The sequence below is a fragment of the Lutra lutra genome, chromosome 6 (assembly GCF_902655055.1).
Source record: "Lutra lutra chromosome 6, mLutLut1.2, whole genome shotgun sequence".
Lineage (NCBI taxonomy): Eukaryota > Metazoa > Chordata > Mammalia > Carnivora > Mustelidae > Lutra > Lutra lutra.
Window position 1 is genome coordinate 138,778,064 of NC_062283.1, and position 18,363 is coordinate 138,796,426.

General features: G+C 40.7%; 1 protein-coding gene across 5 annotated transcripts in view; it reads left to right on the plus strand.

Annotated features, from left to right (window-relative positions):
* CCDC170 (coiled-coil domain containing 170) overlaps nt 1-18,363 on the plus strand; it is a 107,873-nt gene that overhangs the window by 34,889 nt on the left and 54,621 nt on the right. The window lies entirely within an intron of this gene.

Here is an 18,363-nt window from a genome sequence, read left to right on the forward strand (position 1 = left end):
GCTGAAAAATCAGCTAATAGCTTTATGGGGTTTCCCTTATATATAACTGTTTTTTCTCTTGCTACTTTTAAAATTCTCTCTTATCACTACACTTTGCCATTTTAATTATTATGTGTCTTGGTGTGGCCCTCTTTTAGTTAATTTTGTTGGGGGTTCTCCGTGCCTCCTAGATCTGGATTTCTGATTCCTTCCCTAGATTTTGGAAGTTTTCAGCTATTATTTCTCAAATAAATTTTTTGCCCCCTTTTCTCTTTCTTCTCCTTGTTAAATCCCTATAATGTGAATGTTATTACACTTGATGACATCACTGATTTCTGTTTCCATTTATTATTAAATGAAAACTAAGTCTGTTTTCATTTATTATTATTATTTTGTCTCTCTCCTGTTCAGCTTGATTGCTTTTCATTACTCTGTCCTCTGGGTCACTGATTCATTCTTCTACTTCCTCTAGTCTACTGTTTATTCCATCTATTTATTTTATTTTATTTATTTATTTATTATTATTTTTTTAATTTTATTTTTTATAAACATATAATATATTTTTATCCCCAGGGGTACAGGTCTGTGAATCACCAGGTTTACACACTTCACAGCACTCACCATAGCACATACCCTCCCCAGTATCCATAATCCCACCTCCCTCCCAACCCCCCTCCCCCCATCAACCCTCAGTTTGTTTTGTGAGATTAAGAGTCACTTATGGTTTGTCTCCCTCCCAATTCCATCTTGTTTCATTTACTCTTCTCCTACCCCCTTAACCCCCCATGTCGCATCTCCTTTCCCTCATATCAGGGAGATCATATGATAGTTGTCTTTCTCCGATTGACTTATTTCGCTAAGCATGATACCCTCTAGTTCCATCCACGTCATCGCAAATGGCAAGATTTCATTTCTTTTGATGGCTGCATAGTATTCTATTGTGTATATATACCACATCTTCTTTTTTTTTTTTTTTTAAAGATTTTATTTATTTATTTGACAGAGAGAAATCACAAGTAGGCAGAGAGGCAGGCAGAGAGAGAGGAGGAAGCAGGCTCCCTGCTGAGCAGAGAGCCCGATGCGGGGCTCGATCCCAGGACCCTGAGATCATGACCTGAGCCGAAGGCAGCGGCTTAACCCACTGAGCCACCCAGGCGCCCTATACCACATCTTCTTTATCCATTCGTCTGTTGATGGACATCTAGGTTCTTTCCATAGTTTGGCTATTGTAGACATTGCTGCTATAAACATTCGGGTGCACGTGCCCCTTCGGATCACTACGTTTGTATCTTTAGGGTAAATACCCAGCAGTGCAATTGCTGGGTCATAGGGTAGTTCTATTTTCAACATTTTGAGGAACCTCCATGCTGTTTTCCAGAGTGGTTGCACCAGCTTGCATTCCCACCAACAGTGTAGGAGGGTTCCCCTTTCTCCGCATCCTCGCCAGCATCTGTCATTTCCTGACTTGTTAATTTTGGCCATTCTGACTGGTGTGAGGTGATATCTCATGGTGGTTTTGATTTGTATTTCCCTGATGCCGAGTGATGTGGAGCACTTTTTCATGTGTCTGTTGGCCATCTGGATGTCTTCTTTGCAGAAATGTCTGTTCATGTCCTCTGCCCATTTCTTGATTGGATTATTTGTTCTTTGGGTGTTGAGTTTGCTAAGTTCTTTATAGATTTTGGACACTAGCCCTTTATCTGATATGTCATTTGCAAATATCTTCTCCCATTCTGTCAGTTGTCTTTTGGTTTTGTTAACTGTTTCCTTTGCTGTGCAAAAGCTTTTGATCTTGATGAAATCCCAATAGTTCATTTTTGCCCTTGCTTCCCTTGCTTTTGGCGATGTTCCTAGGTAGATGTTGCTGTGGCTGAGGTCGAAGAGGTTGTTGCCTGTGTTCTCCTCAAGAATTTTTTTTTTAATTTTTTATTTTTTCAGCATAACAGTATTCATTATTTTTGCACCACACCCAGTGCTCCATGCAATCTGTGCCCTCTACAATACCCACCACCTGGTGCCCCCACCCTCCCACCCCCCTCTCCTCAAGAATTTTGATGGATTCCTTTCTCACATTGAGATCCTTCATCCATTTTGAGTCTATTTTCGTGTGTGGTGTAAGGAAATGATCCAATTTCATTTTTCTGCATGTGGCTGTCCAATTTTCCCAACACCATTTATTGAAGAGGCTGTCTTTTTTCCATTGGACATTCTTTCCTGCTTTGTCGAAGATTAGTTGACCATAGAGTTGAGGGTCTATATCTGGGCTCTCTATTCTGTTCCATTGATCTATGTGTCTGTTTTTGTGCCAGTACCATGCTGTCTTGATGATGACAGCTTTGTAATAGAGCTTGAAGTCCGGAATTGTGATGCCACCAACTCTGGCTTTCTTTTTTCAATATTGCTTTGGCTATTCGAGGTCTTTTCTGGTTACATATAAATTTTAGGATTATTTGTTCCATTTCTTTGAAAAAAAATGGATGGTACTTTGATAGGAATTGCATTAAATGTGTAGATTGCTTTAGGTAGCATAGACATTTTCACAATATTTATTCTTCCAATCCAGGAGCATGGAACATTTTTCCATTTCTTTGTGTCTTCCTCAATTTCTTTCATGAGTACTTTATAGTTTTATGAGTATAGATTCTTAGTCTCTTTGGTTAGGTTTATTCCTAGGTATCTTATAGTTTTGGGTGCAATTGTAAATGGGATTGACTCATTAATTTCTCTTTCTTCTGTCTTGTTGTTGGTGTAGAGAAATGCAACTGATTTCTGTGCATTGATTTTATATCCTGACACTTTACTGAATTCCTGTACAAGTTCTAGCAGTTTTGGAGTGGAGTCTTTTGGGTTTTCCACATATAGGATCATATCATCTGCGAAGAGTGATAGTTTCACTTCTTCTTTGCCGATTTGGATGCCTTTAATTTCCTTTTGTTGTCTGATTGCTGAGGCTAGGACTTCTAGTACTGTGTTGAATAGCAGTGGTGATAACGGACATCCCTGCCGGGTTCCTGACCTTAGCGGAAAAGCTTTCAGTTTTTCTCCATTGAGAATGATATTTGCGGTGGGTTTTTCATAGATGGCTTTGATAATATTGAGGTATGTGCCCTCTATCCCTACACTTTGAAGAGTTTTGATCAGGAGGGGATGCTGTACTTTGTCAAATGCTTTTTCAGCATCTATGGAGAGTATCATATGGTTCTTGTTCTTTCTTTTATTAATGTGTTGTATCACATTGATTGATTTGCGGATGTTGAACCAGCCTTGCAGCCCTGGAATAAATCCCACTTGGTCGTGGTGAATAATCCTTTTAATGTACTGTTGAATCCTATTGGCTAGTATTTTGGCGAGAATTTTTGCATCTGTGTTCATCAAGAATATTGGTCTGTAGTTCTCCTTTTTGATGGGATCCTTGTCTGGTTTTGGGATCAAGGTGATGCTGGCCTCATAAAATGAGTTTGGAAGTTTTCCTTCCATTTCTATTTTTTGGAACAGTTTCAGGAGAATAGGAATTAGTTCTTCTTTAAATGTTTGGTAGAATTCCCCCGGGAAGCCATCTGGCCCTGGGCTTTTGTTTGTTTGGAGATTTTTGATGACTGTTTCAATCTCCTTACTGCTTATGGGTCTGTTGAGGCTTTCTATTTCTTCCTGGTTCAGTTGTGGTGGTTTATATGTCTCTAGGAATGCATCCATTTCTTCCAGATTGTCAAATTTTTTGGCGTAGAGTTGCTCATAGTATGTTCATATAATTGTCTGTATTTCTTTGGTGTTCGTTGTGATCTCTCCTCTTTCATTCATGATTTTATTTATTTGGGTCCTTTCTCTTTTCTTTTTGATAAGTCTGGCCAGGGGTTTATCAATCTTATTAATTCTTTCAAAGAACCAGCTCCTAGTTTCGTTGATTTGTTCTGTTGTTTTTTTCGGTTTCTATTTCATTGATTTCTGCTCTAATCTTTATGATTTCTCTTCTCCTGCTGGGTTTAGGGTTCCTTTCTTGTTCTTTCTCCAGCTCCTTTAGGTGTAGGGTTAGGTTGTGTACCTGAGACCTTTCTTGTTTCTTGAGAAAGGCTTGTACCGCTATATATTTTCCTCTCAGGACTGCGTTTGTTGTGTCCCACAGATTTTGAACCGTTGTGTTTTCATTATCATTTGTTTCCATGAATTTTTTCAATTCTTCTTTAATTTCCTGGTTGACCCCTTCATTCTTTAGAAGGATGCTGTTTAGTCTCCATGTATTTGGGTTCTTTCCAAATTTCCTCTTGTGATTGAGTTCTAGCTTCAGAGCATTGTGGTATGAAAATATGCAGGGAATGATTCCAATCTTTTGATAACGGTTGAGACCTGATTTAGGACCAAGAATGTGATCTATTCTGGAGAATGTTCCATGTGCACTAGAGAAGAATGTGTATTCTGTTGCTTTGGGATGAAAAGTTCTGAATATATCTGTGATGTCCATCTGGTCCAGTGTGTCATTTAAGGCCTTTATTTCCTTGTTGATCTTTTGCTTGGATGATCTGTCCATTTCAATGAGGGGAGTGTTAAAGTCCCCTACTATTATTGTATTATTGTCGATATGTTTCTTTGATTTTGTTATTAATTGGTTTATATAGTTGGCTGCTCCCACGTTAGGGGCATAGATATTTAAAATTGTTAGATCTTCTTGTTGGATAGTTCCTTTGAGTATGATATGGTGTCCTTCCTCATCTCTTATTATAGTCTTTGGCTTAAAATCTAATTGATCTGATATAAGGATTGCCACTCCTGCTTTCTTCTGATGTCCATTAGCATGGTAAATTCTTTTCCACCCCCTCACTTTAAATCTGGAGGTGTCTTCCGGTTTAAGATGAGTTTCTTGTAGGCAACATATAGATGGGTTTTGTTTTTTTATCCATTCTGATACCCTGTGTCTTTTGATTTGGGCATTTAGCCCATTTACATTCAGGGTAAGTATTGAGAGATATGAATTTAGTGCCATTGTATTGCCTGTAAGGTGTCTGTTATTGTATATTGTCTCTGTTTCTTTCTGATCTACTTCTTTTAGGGTCTCTCTTTGCTTAGAGGACCCCCTTCAATATTTCCTGTAGAGCTGGTTTGGTATTTGCAAATTCTTTCAGTTTTTGTTTGTCCTGGAAGCTTTTAATCTCTCCTTCTATTTTCAATGATAGCCTAGCTGGATATAGTATTCTTGGCTGCATGTTTTTCTCGTTTAGTACTCTGAATATATCATGCCAGCTCTTTCTGGCCTGCCAGGTCTCTGTGGATAAGTCTGCTGCCAATCTAATATTTTTACCATTGTACGTTATAGACTTCTTTTCCCGGGCTGCTTTCAGGATCTTCTCTTTGTCACTAAGACTTGTCAATTTTACTATTAGGTGACGGGGTGTGGACCTATTCTTATTGATCTTGAGGGGGGGTTCTCTGAACCTTCTGGATTTTGATGCTTGTTCCCTTTGCCATATTGGGGAAATTCTCTCCAATAATTCTCTCCAATATACCTTCTGCTCCCCTCTCTGTTTCCTCTTCTTCTGGAATCCCAATTATTCTAATGTTGTTTTGTCTTATGGTGTCACTTATCTCTCGAATTCTCCCCTCGTGGTCCAGTAGCTGTTTGTCCCTCTTTTGCTCAGCTTCTTTATTCTCTGTCATTTGGTCTTCTATATCGCTAATTCTTTCTTCTGCCTCATTTATCCTAGCAGTGAGAGCCTCCATTTTTGATTGCACCTCATTAATAGCTTTTTTGATTTCAACTTGGTTAGATTTTAGTTCTTTTATTTCTCCAGAAAGGGCTTTTATATCTCCCGAGACGGTTTCTCTAATATCTTCCATGCCTTTTTCGAGCCCAGCTAGAACCTTGAGCATCGTCATTCTGAACTCTGGATCTGACATGTTACCAATGTCTGTATTGATTAGGTCCCTAGCCTTTGGTACTGCCTCTTGTTCTTTTTTTTGTGGTGAATTTTTCCGCCTTGTCATTTTGTCCAGATAAGAGTATATGAAGGAGCAAGTAAAATACTAAAAAGGTGGCAACAACCCCAGGAAAATATGCTTTAGCCAAATCAGAAGAGATCCCAAATCGTGAGGGGGGAGAAAGGGGATAAAAAGGGGCTCAGAAAAAAAAAAGGAAACTATTAAAAAAAGAAAGCCGATAAAGAAAAAATATAAAAAGGAAAAAAATATATATATATATTAGATAAACCATTTAAAAAACGTTAAAAAAGAAAACGGTAAAAGTTAAAAAAATTTAGCAGAAGAAGAGAAAAAAAAATTGAAAAAGAAAAAAAATTAAATTAACTGCAAGGCTAAAGAATCATGGGGAGAAAGCCATGAGTTCCGTGCTTTGCTTTCTTCTCCTCTGGAATTCCGCCGCTCTCCTTGGTATTGAAACTGCACTCCTTGGTAGGTGAACTTGGTCTTGGCTGGGTTTCTCGTTGATCTTCTGGGGGAGGGGCCTGTTGTAGTGATTCTCAAGCGTCTTTGCCCCAGGCGGAGTTGCACCGCCCTTACCCGGGGCCGGGCTGAGTAATCCGCTCGGGTTTGCTGGGTTTGCTTTCAGGAGCTTTTGTTCCCTGAGCGCTTTCCGTAGAGTTCTGGGAGACCGGAATGAAGATGGCGGCCTCCCGGTCTCCGGCCCGGAGGAGCCGAGAGCCCAGGGCCCCACTCCTCAGTGTGACCTTAGAGAACAGCGCCCAATGACTCCCGTCACCCTGGCCTCCGGCCGCGCTCCGAGCTGACCGAGCCTGCGACTGGTTCAAGGTAACCCCGAGCTTAGAGCTCACTCCTCGGCTCTGTCTCTGTAGCCGGCTTCCCCGTTCTAATACCGGTAAGCTCTGCGACACTCAGACACCCCCGATCCTTCCGTGTCCCTGCGGGACCTTAGGCCACGCTGGCCCCGCCTGGGCTTCACCCCAGTTAAGCCTCTGGAGTGATGTCCCTCAGCGGAACAGACTTTTAAAAGTCCTGATTTTGTGCTCCGTTGCTCTGCCGCTCGCCAGGAGCCGGCCCCTCCCCCCGTGGTCTATCTTCCAGTCGCTTTGGATTCACTTCTCCGCCAGTCCTACCTTTCAGATAGTGGTTGATTTTCTGTTTCTAGAATTGCTGTTCTTCTCTTCAATCTCCCGTTGGATTTGTAGGTGTTTGCAATCTTTAGATAAGCTATTTAGCTGATCTCCCGCTACCTGAAGTAGTCTCAGCCTGCTACTTCTCTGCCATCTTGACTCCTCCCCCCATCTATTTATTTTTAAATTTAGATATTGAGTTCTTCATCTCTGATTTGTTCTTTTTTAATGTTTTTTTTTTTATCTCTTTGTTAAGGGTTTCTCTGAGGTCTTGCACTTTTTCCTCAAGTCCAGTGACCATCTTTATGACCATTACTTTAAATTCTCTATCAGGCATATCACTTACCTCTGCTTCGTTTAGGTCTCTTGCCATGATTTTTGTCCTGTTCTTTCATTTGGAACATATTCTTTTGTCTCCTCATTTGTCTAACACTTTGTGTCTGTTTCGCTGTGTTAGAAAAGTCAGCTATGCCTTCTGCTAGTGAAAATAGCCGCCTTATAAAAAAAGATGTCCTGTAATGCCCTGTGCTTCAGTGTTCCCTGTTCACCAGCACCTGGCACCTCAGGGGTGTCTCCTGTGTGTGTCTGTGCACACTGATGTTGTGGCTGAACCCCATTTGCCATTAGGCAGGTCATCTTCAATGGCACCCTTTGCCTGTTACGGACAGAGTTTTGTTCCTGTGGTGTTAGTGGGACAGTCTAAGGCCACCTTGGGCTTAAGTTGAGTCAGACCAGGTGTTTAGCAGAGATAGAGTAGCACCGAACCTCAGGAGAGTGTAGGGGGTGGGGTGTGCAGTGCCAGCAAGGTCTGCATCATTGGGAGGTGACCTGCAGCGGGATTGGATCTGCAAAAGAGTGCGGTGGCTGGATGTGTGGTGTTAGCAAGGCATACACTGGCCTGGCTCCACAGGAAAAAGTGTGGGCAGGGCACACTGTTAGCAGGTTATATAGTGAATGTTGGCTCATGGTTGATTCCCACAGGTGTTCATGTGTTTATGGTGAGGAGGAGTGGAGGGAAATGAAGCTGCCAGCTCTTGTGTTCCCGGAGAAATCTCCTAATGATCCCTGCCCCACTAACCCATGCTCTGAGATTAGTAAACAGATCTTTGTTCCATATACCCCAGGTGTTTTTCAAAATCTGCTTCCATGCTATGTCTCCATGGAGTTATTTGTTGCACTGTCTCTTTAAGTGCAGGGACTCAGTTTCCTCTTGGGTTCCTGGCTCTCCTGCAAGCCTGTTATTTTTAAAGTTCCAAGTTTTAAGCCCCACTGATGGCAAGAAATCATAGAATTTGGTCTCTCTAATTTTCAAAGCCAAATGTTATGAGGATTCATCGTCTTTGTGCAGGCTCCCTCTTGTGAGAGTCTGTTTCTCTCCCCTCTCTATATCTGTGGTGTTCCCCCTGCCTTCTGGGGACAGTTCTGCAGGTCTATTTCCTCCTGACTTTGTCTCTGCCCTTTCTACCTCCTTCTCTGAGGCCTCTTCTCTACATTTAACTGTGGAGAATCTGTTTGGCCAATCCCTGTGTCATTTTCTGGGTTATTTACACTGATATGGCTGTTACCTAGTTGTATCTAAGGGACAAGGTGAGCTTAGGATCCTCCTACTCTTTCATCCTCCTTAGAAGGGTTTTTAAATGAATAAGAGTGACATCTAAGAGCCAAGAAATTGGAAAATAATATGAAAATAATAGATCAGCTTTTGCACAAAACTTATATAGCAATGTCTCTTCTAAAACTTTTCCCACAACTGCAAGGATTTATTTCCTGGGTTCCGCACACATCACGCTATGCCCCACAGGCACTAGTGATCCCCAGAAACCAAATCCACATATACAAAGAAACGAAAGCAGGAGAACCAGGAAAGTCCCTCAAATTAGGGATAAAAACAGATGAGTGGTCAAAAATTGACTAGAGCACTGATTATGTTGCAGAAATACAATTTGCAAGACTTAATTTATGCTGTAAACTAGGGAAGAAGCTGTATTTGGTGGGAAGAAGTTGGAGAGTAGGGGAGAAGGTCTGAGAAGGGATTGCTGACTGGGACAGCCCTGGAAGCTTGAAGAAGAGGGGGAGGGAGGAGAGAGAGAGAGAGAGAGACAGACAGACAGACACTGAGACTATAGGAAACACTCCATACTGAGACACCCTTGGTCACACACTTGTGCACTGTGGTGTGGAATAATGCTGGAACAAAGAGAAGATTGGTTATAGTATAGGGACATAGGAATGGATTAGGAGATTTTGTGTGTCACAGGCAGACAGTGATTTTCTTCTCATTTTTTTGTCCATGGCGGTAATAAGACAACTAAATATCATAGTAGCAAGACTGGCCCAAGACATTGTCCCCAGGTCAGACAATTGGGCACATTGTGTACTAAATTATGAATAAATTTATGTCTCCTTGATGCCATTGAGCTTTGAAACCATTCTCTATTCTGAGCAGACTATGAGCCACCCTGTGAGTCAATTTCTGTCATTATCATAATAATATCAGTAGCAGAATCAAATAATATGTAGTTGGCTTTCTAAAATTAATATAAAATTGCTTCATAGCCTAGCTGAGAGATACCTAATAACTTAGATTATCCTCAGATGAGGACAAATGGATAAATTTTTAATCTTGCCAATTTTGAATAGGGTAAAATTAGTTTTTTTGAGAAGTAAAGATTATTTAATACTTGTAGAAAAAGTTGAGGAATTTTCAAAAAAGTTTGCTAACTACACAAAGGCTTCCCTAAGAGAAAAACTCCCCTGAAATGTCTGCTGTCACATGGGTTGAGTTTTCTTTGCTGTCTGGGGTTGCTTCTTTGTGCTCGTGTTCCTCATAAAGACAGTTCATTGTGGGTTTGTGATTTTTGTCTACCCTTGCCCTTGTTCTTTTTTTTTTTTTGTGAATTAAAGGGGAGACATTTATTCTGATTAAGAAAGTAATACATGGTCATTGTAAAGGATTTGGAAAATATAGAAATATAGAAGAAAGAGGAAAATAAAATCTAGTTCTATAACTAAAAGATAACTACAGTTAACATTTTCTTTCCAATATTTTCCTTTTCTTTAAATTATATTTAATTATACAAATAATGCATCCTTCTTGAAAAAACGGAACCATTGCCTTCTCCCTACACCCAGCTCCAATTCTAGTATCACCCCCAGAGGTAAGTACTGTTATTGAGGTGATGTGTATGCTCTCAGACCTTTTTCTTTTTTTTTTCTCTCTACATATGTTTATGGAAAATAAATAGTACATTAACCCCTTTTTATGTTTTATGACAAGAAATGTCAAACCATGGGTCTACACTTTATTTTTGTTCAGTGATGTATCATGGAGATATTATTATGTTCAAACATAGGATCTAGCTCACCCTGTGTGTTGCACAGTATTCCATAGTATGCAAATGCCTTGTTTTAGTAATTGCCCTGTCAGTGGAAATTTGTACGGTTTTAGCCCTCCTCCCTTCCCTCTTTTGTTATTACAAACCATAGTATGATGAAAATCCTTAACATATTTTTATGCACATGTGTGAATGTTTTTCATGGGGAGATAATTGGAGAGTAGAGCTGCTCAGTTGGATAATGTTTACATTTAATACATAAAATACATAGATTTTATTTTTTTTAACTCCTGTTTATTTATTTATTTGAGAGAGCATGCATGTGTGTGCATGAGGGGTGGGAAGGGCCAAGGGAGAGGGAGAGAGAGAATCTCAAGCAGGCTCCCCTCTCAGTGTGGAGCCCAACACAGGGCTTGATCCCATGACCCTGAGGGTCACCACCTGAACTGAAATCAGGAGTCAGACACTGAACCGACTGAGCCACCCAGATGCCTCAATACATTGATTTTAATACAGTGAAACCGGTAGAGCATCCAAAGGGTTTAACTATTTCATATTCCTGGCAGCTACGTATGAAGGTAACCCTTTCTTTATATTTTGCTAACACTTGTTATTATCAAATCTATTTTTTTCAAATTGATGTACCAAAAATGGTGTGTCTTTGTTTTAATTCTTATTCACCTGATTATTAGGGAGGTTGGAGGATCTTTTTATGTATCTTTTTATGTATTTCTCTTAATGAGAATTCTCTATTTATATGTATCCTCATTTTATTGATTTTCTTATTAATTTGTAAGTGTTCAAAATATTCTAGGTTTTAACTCTGTGATCATTGGGGATCTGCCCCCCCCCAATGATAAATAAATCTTTAAAATTTTTAAAAAAAATCTTTAAAATCTTTAAAAAAAAATTCTATGGGGCGCCTGGCTGGCTCAGTGGGTTAAAGCCTCTGCCTTCGGCTTGGGTCATGATCCCAGGGTCCTGGGATGGAGCCCCGCATCGGGCTCTCTGCTCAGCGGGGAGCCTGCTTCCTCCTCTCTCTCTGCCTGCTTCTCTGCCTACTTGTGATCTCCATCTGTCAAATAAATAAATAAAATCTTAAAAAAAAAGTTCCTTAAAAATATTAAAAAATAAAAAAAATTCTATGTTTTAATCCTTTGATACATATAAAATAATTTCTTTCAGTCTGTTATTTAGGGATCTATATCTATAAATTTTTGTATTTGACTGGGATGAAACTGCATGTGTAGTTTTATATTTTGTCTCTTTTCACTACAATTATATTACATTTTCCCCTGTCATTAAAGAGTCTCCAACAACATGATTTTTAATGACTGAGTGTAATTTTATTGTGTGACTGTAACATTTTATTTTTCTTTTTTCTTCAAGTTAACATGCTTCTGTTCTTGAGCTCTAATTCAATTTTGCTGTTGAAAATTTTTGGAAAATTTTGTGAATGGTTGCCTTTCTGAATATCTTTGTCTTTAATCTTTTGGTGTATTTCCCTTTCTTCAGATAAGATTATGAGAAGGAAACTCATTCGGGCAAAGAGTATTAACTTAAATTTCATTGATATATATTATGCAATCTTTTTCTGGAAATTTTTTACCAGCTTATCTTTCTATGAGTAGTGTGTCAGCACGTGTTTCTCACAGAACTGTCTCTCTCTCTCTCTCTGTCTTATTTTTTAGAACTATCTTTTAGTACACTTAATTATTAAGTGTATTTCAAATGTCAATTTTAAATCTTAAATAAAATCTTAAAAAAATGCCAATTTTAAAGACCAGAAATAATATCTCACTGGCAGTATAATTTGTATTTAATTGATGACCACTGAAGAAGGATACTTCTCTTTTTTTTTTTTTAAAGATTTTATTTATTTATTTGACAGAGAGAGAGAAAGAGATCACAAGTAGGCAGAGAGACAGGCAGAGAGTGGGGGGAAGCAGGCTCCCCCCTGAGATCAGAAGCCCGATGTGGGGCTCGATCCCAGGACCCTGAGATCATGACCTGAGCCGAAGGCAGAGGCTTAACCCCACTGAGCCACCCAGGTGCCCCGAATACTTTTCCTTTTTTAGGCATTTATAGTTCTTCTGATAATTGTTAGTTCTTTTATGTAAATTTTCTCTGCAGTATTTGTTTTCTTATTAGTTTGAGGGGGTTCTTTGCATATTATGGTTTTTGACTCTTTGTATTACTTTTGTGGATATTTTTCCAGTTTGCTCTTCACTTTAAATTCTGTTTACATATTTTTAATGTGTAGAAGTTTCAAAATTTTTTGTCATATGTGAGCTTTTTCTTGATGTTCTTTCACTGCTTATGCTTAGAAAACCCTTTTCAAGATAAGATACATATAAATAGTACTTTTATTATTGTATTTTTAATATTCAGTGCTTCAAGTCTATCTTAAATTTATTTTGGCTTATAATGTGTAGTACAACTCTAAAATTTCTTTCTTTTGTTCTTTAATAATTAGCTTCATTATTTATTGACCAATATTTTTTCTCCACTTTTTCCATACATTAGATTTTTCTGAGCACTAGAGACTAAAGACTGTTCTTGGGGTTTCTGTTGGTCTTTCTGTTGATTTCCTATTGAGTATCACATTGTTATAACTAGATTTTTTTTTTCAAAATGAAAAGGTTTGAAAGGACATTTTTTTCTAATGTCTGTAAGTGACTGAAGGGCCATTTAGTTAAAAAAATCTATCTATGTAGGTACTTCTAGTTTAAAAGTGGTGACATACAGATAACATTTCTCCCTTCTATTCCTGGAAATTAGTCACAAGCAACAAAGATCTTGAGAAACAATGCCACTGTTGGCCCATCCAGGAGGTGGCCTAAATCTTGCAAGACAAAGTAGGTGGCAAGCCTTTCCCAAGCAGCAAAGGCCAAGGGAGGTGTGTGTGGGAGGGTGGGAAGAGCTGGGAAAGCTTCCTTTGCAAAGATGAGGAGGCAAACTCAGAGGAGTAGAGCCAGCATCTCTCATTTGCAAGAAGGCTGGAGATGTGTGGCCTGGGAAGGGGAGCTTCTCTGCACCTCCCTGGCTTCCAAAAAGTAGACGAGGGAGAGCCAAGTAGAAATCACGCTACGAGCCAGATTTGTAGGATGCTGTGGAGCAGGGGGCTCGTGGAAAGTCTGCATTGTGATAAGCCCTCCATGGGCTGGAATGAAAAAGAGGTCAAAGGAAGTTGAACACAAATCCTGTGTCTTCGCTGAAACGTGAATGATTTTACCATCCCGTCCCTTTGTGCGCACTAACCTCTTCCACAGTGGGCCCAGCCAGCACTCGCCTTCTAATGAGCAGTCCAAAAGGAAACAGCACGGGAAAGCTTGTGACCAAGCATTCATCGTGAATAAAACAATCGAGTAAAGCCAACATGCGCCCGAAGCGCGTTCAGAAAGCAGTGATACAGGACTTCAAGGAAGACACAGCAAGGTGAGGAGAGGAGATGAAATGTGACCTGGGCGGGGCTCGGGAAAGAAAAGACAAAAAAAAAGTGAAGCTATTGCAGAAATCATACTAAGACAAAGAGGGACACAGGCAGGAAGGTGAGCACAGAGAAGAAATTGGGAGAATAAGAGAGATGGAATGGAAATAAAGAATTAAAAAGTAACGGAAAAGAAATGAATGAAATGGAATACATAGAGAAGAGATTAAGCAGGTGCATTATTAGAATCCCCTGAAAAGAAGACAAGCCAGAGTAAGAGAGGAAGAAAGGGGAGAGGTAGCATAAGCATTTTGGTTTCTTCCATCTAACAGTTTTGTTGGTACACTGCAAGTATTTGGAATGAGAATATAAAAATCAAGAAGTTGTAAGGGAGGGGACGAGAGGAGCAAGAAAGGGAATTTAGGCTATTGTAGTGAATCAGCAGATGTTGTCTAAGTGGTATTACTTACAGTTTTAAACGAATAACTAGAACAAAAATACAAACCTTCCCTATCATCCGACCAAACAAAGCAAAGCAAACAGATGTGTGGTGAAAGATTTTGGAAAAGCGATTAAAACAAGAAGCATAACATAAAATAATGCAGCAGACCTAAGACCAAATATATCTGTCCCATGAACAGGTGGAAACGTCATGGAGAAATCCAGGATGGGAAGAAGAATTTTAGGACCAATTGCAAGTTCAAACCCAGCTATATTAGGGGACACGAAAAACCAAGTGATCCAGGGAGGTCGAAGATCAAAATACAGAACAAAGGTTTACGTCGTCAGATCCAAACAAAAAGAAATCAGGGATCGCGGTCTCAGTATGAGCAAAGACTGTATTCAGAGCAGAAAGGAAGATGTGAGCGTATTACGATGCTCCTCAGTACAGCTCACCACGAAGATAAGTTCTGAATCTTTGCACAAGTCAGACACCACCAGCACTCCTAAAGCAAGAAAACCAGCGATACCAGGTGGCAGAGATTTTCAGTAGTGACAGGAGGTTAAACTCACCCCTCAGCTCATGACACAGTAAAGGATAGAAATGAGACAGGGCTAGAAGGGCCCAGTTCAAGTAACGAGCAAGTTAGGACTGACTGCTAGATGTTGGGCTCCAAGCCCCAAAGGCAGAGAAAACACCTTTTCAAGTGCCCATAAAACTGAGTGTTTACGAAAACCTCAATAAATTTCCTGAAGTAGAAATAACATAGACAAGGAGGATGGGGGAAAATAGGTGATGGCTGGTAGAGCAAAGGGACCGCCCAGTCTGAAGAGATCCAATTCTGAGAGGACGCCGGCCCACCACCGTGGAGTCGGCCTGTGAGCGTCAGCCCTGACTGCAGACAGGGCTCTGAGCCTGGTGTCATGGAGTAGAAATCCAGGACAAACCCAGAAAGTAAAGAGCCATAACAACAACACAGCTCTTAGCTCAGGTGAAAGAATTCGAAACCAAACTGGAGATATCTAGGAGATGGGACGAACACTTCATTAGAGTCTGTCGGGTGGCTGGAGGGCCGAGACGAAGAGCTTCGTCATAAAGGAATACGTTCATGTATTCTTTCGGCTTCTGGATTGTCTTTTCTTGTCCCTGTAACCCTTTCCTGCTACTGCCATTCGTTTCTTCTCTGTCAGGCTACCTCGGAGGGTCTTGAGGGAGTGGGTTTCTGTGGTACACTCCGGAGCCCTCTCAGCCTGGGGGTGTCTCTAGCACTCAGGCAGGGTTCTCTCTCTATAATTTTTTTCTCTTTCTATATATTTGTAAAAAGAGATTTGTGATATGGAATAATGGAGGCGGAGAAACCCAAGACCTGCAACCAGCAAGCTGGAGACCCAGGAGGGCTCATAGTGTAAGTTCAGGCTGAGTCTGAGTCCAAAGGCAGGGGAAGACGTTGACGTCGCAGCTTGAAGACAGCCTGACAGAGAGAGCACATTCTTCCTTCCTCAGCCTTTTGGGTTCTACTCAGGCCTTCAGTGGCTTGGAGGAGACCCACTGACACTGGGGAGGGCAATCTGCTTTACTCCGTCTACCAATTCAAACGCTAACCTCACAGGAGCACTCTCACAGACACACCCAGAATAGTGTTCATCCAGGTATCTGGACACCCTGTGGCCCAGTCAAGTTGACACATAAAATTAGTCATCACAGCGACTAAGAGACATAGAAGAATTCCTGAATATGAAAAAAAAAGTGATTTTCGTTGGAAGCCTTGATATTTAAAAGATGTCTGTTCTTAAGTTTATCTCTAAAATTAGCATGGTCCCAAAGAAAATACCAACAGGATTTTTGGGAGTTTGATAAGTGGATTCTATGTTTCATATGGCAGAATGCACAGGTTAGAATAGCCAGGAATATTCTGAAAAAGAAGCCCTACCTGGCATTACCTCATGTAAATGAGCTCAGAGCTGCCCTTCAAGCCACTGTTCTTTTTTTTTTTTTTAATAATTTTTTTTATTTTTTAATAAACATATAATGTATTATTAGCCCCAGGGGTACAGGTCTGTGAATCGCCAGGTTTACACACTTCACAGCACTCAGCATAACACATACCCTCCCCAATGTCCATACCCTAACCCCCTGCCCCGGCAACCCTCAGTTTGTTTTGTGACATTAAGAGTCTCTTACCAAGCCACTGTTCTTAAGTTGCTCTTGTCCCTCAGCCTCACTGCCTTTGCTCAGATCTTTGCCTATACAACATGTTCCTGCCACAGGACCCTTGCTCAGACTTTTGACTATTGGGATGATGTGTGTTGCACCTGCTTCATTACCTCTTGCCTATTTAATACCTACTCCGTCATCACTTCTTTGGGGGAAATCTTTCCTTCTCACGTCTCTGATTGTAAGTCACACTTTCCTTGGTTTGCTCCTTTTTTTCTTTCTTACACGCATTTCAGTTTGTGATTATGTAATCATTAGTGTGGTTGTGTGATAAATGCTCTTTTTCTTAGTAGGGTGTAAGCTCAGTGCCTGGCCTTCAGTAAGTTTTCAGTAAATATTTCTTGATGAATCATCTCTAGTCTGTTGGACTTTGAAGGGTGATGTAGACCCAGCAACTGTCATCTAAACTCGGTGATCTAATGTGGGCCATGTCCCAGCATCCGTGGTCATGAGATCTTACTGTGTTGTTGCATTTGAAGATGTTAATGATTTCTGGTAGTGTTCTGCTCTAGAACGTAACCTCCTAAAATGAAGGGCCGTATCTGACCTGTCTTGTGTGGCTTTTAATATTATGTCCAATGGATAATACTTCTCCATAAGAAGGAGATATAACATGATAGAATGATTGCATCATTCCCTGAAAAGGGATGCTAGTCATTGGAAGAAATAATCATAGCTATTGAAGAACTTATTTTCCTAGTGAATTTTATAAAATGATGTGCCATCCAGGGGCGACTGGGAGGCTCAGTTGGTTAAGTGTCTGACTCTTGATTGTCGCCGAGGTCATGATCTCAGGGTCGTGAGATTGAGCCCCGAGTCAGGTTCTATGCGCAGTGTGGAGCCTACTTGAGAGTCTCTTCCCACCTCTCCTTCTGCCCCTCCCCCTGCTTGCACTCTCTGTCTCTTTCAAATAAATATATACATAAAATATTTATTTATTTTTTATTTTTTTAAGATTTTATTTATTTATTTGACAGATCACAAGTAGGTAGAGAGGCAGGCGGGGTGGGGGAGTGGGGTGGGAGAGCAGGTTCCCCGCTGAGCAGACAGCCGATGCGGGGCTCGATCCCAGGACCCTGAGATCATGACCTAAGCCAAAGGCAGAGGCTTAACCCACTGAGTCACCCAGGAGCCCCTACGTAAAATCTTTAAAGACGTTAAATAAAATGATGTGTCCTGCATACTCTACTTCATACCTCTCATAAGTGGCCACAGTCCTTATGTGGCCTGTTTTGGGAAATCTTGCTGTGGTGGTTAGGGGTGAGAAAGTCACTTCTGAGTATAAAGTGAGGCTGACCAGGATGTGGTTCTCTCATTAGATGTCGTTCAGCCTTTTATGCTTTCTCCCCAGGCGTGCACACCTACCATCTTCTTGGATATGTTGTGACTGGCAAACACGGGCTGTTACTAGGTGCACTGAAGGTTTTGTTTGGCATTTCGTGTGTCGAAACACACTAGTCATGACAACGCTTGTTGTAAAGTGAAGGGCTTTGAGAGGACTTTTGCATTCTTGAGTATTTCCAAACAGTAGTCTTTGGCAGTTCAGGAGCTGGGCAGCCATCAACCAGTTTTACTCGTGTGTCCCCTGAGGCCTCATAGATAATTTCAGGAAAACCTGCTTTGTGTGACCTCTCTCATATTCCTTCAAAAATGAATGGCTTTTCTGTGTGTCTTTCGCAAAGACCACAGGCCTTGGAAGCTTGACAGAGGTAGGCATAGATATTTGTCCAAGGCCAGGAGTAATTCTTGAGAGAAGCAGGCCTTATGGTGTAAGTAACAGAACCAGAGTTCGTCGACTCTGACCCACAGGCCAAAGCCATCAAATCTGCTCCGCAGATGTGTTTATTTGGCTCCTATGGTGTTTCTTTTTTAAACATTGAAGTTAGTTGCCAAGTTGCAAAAACTGGG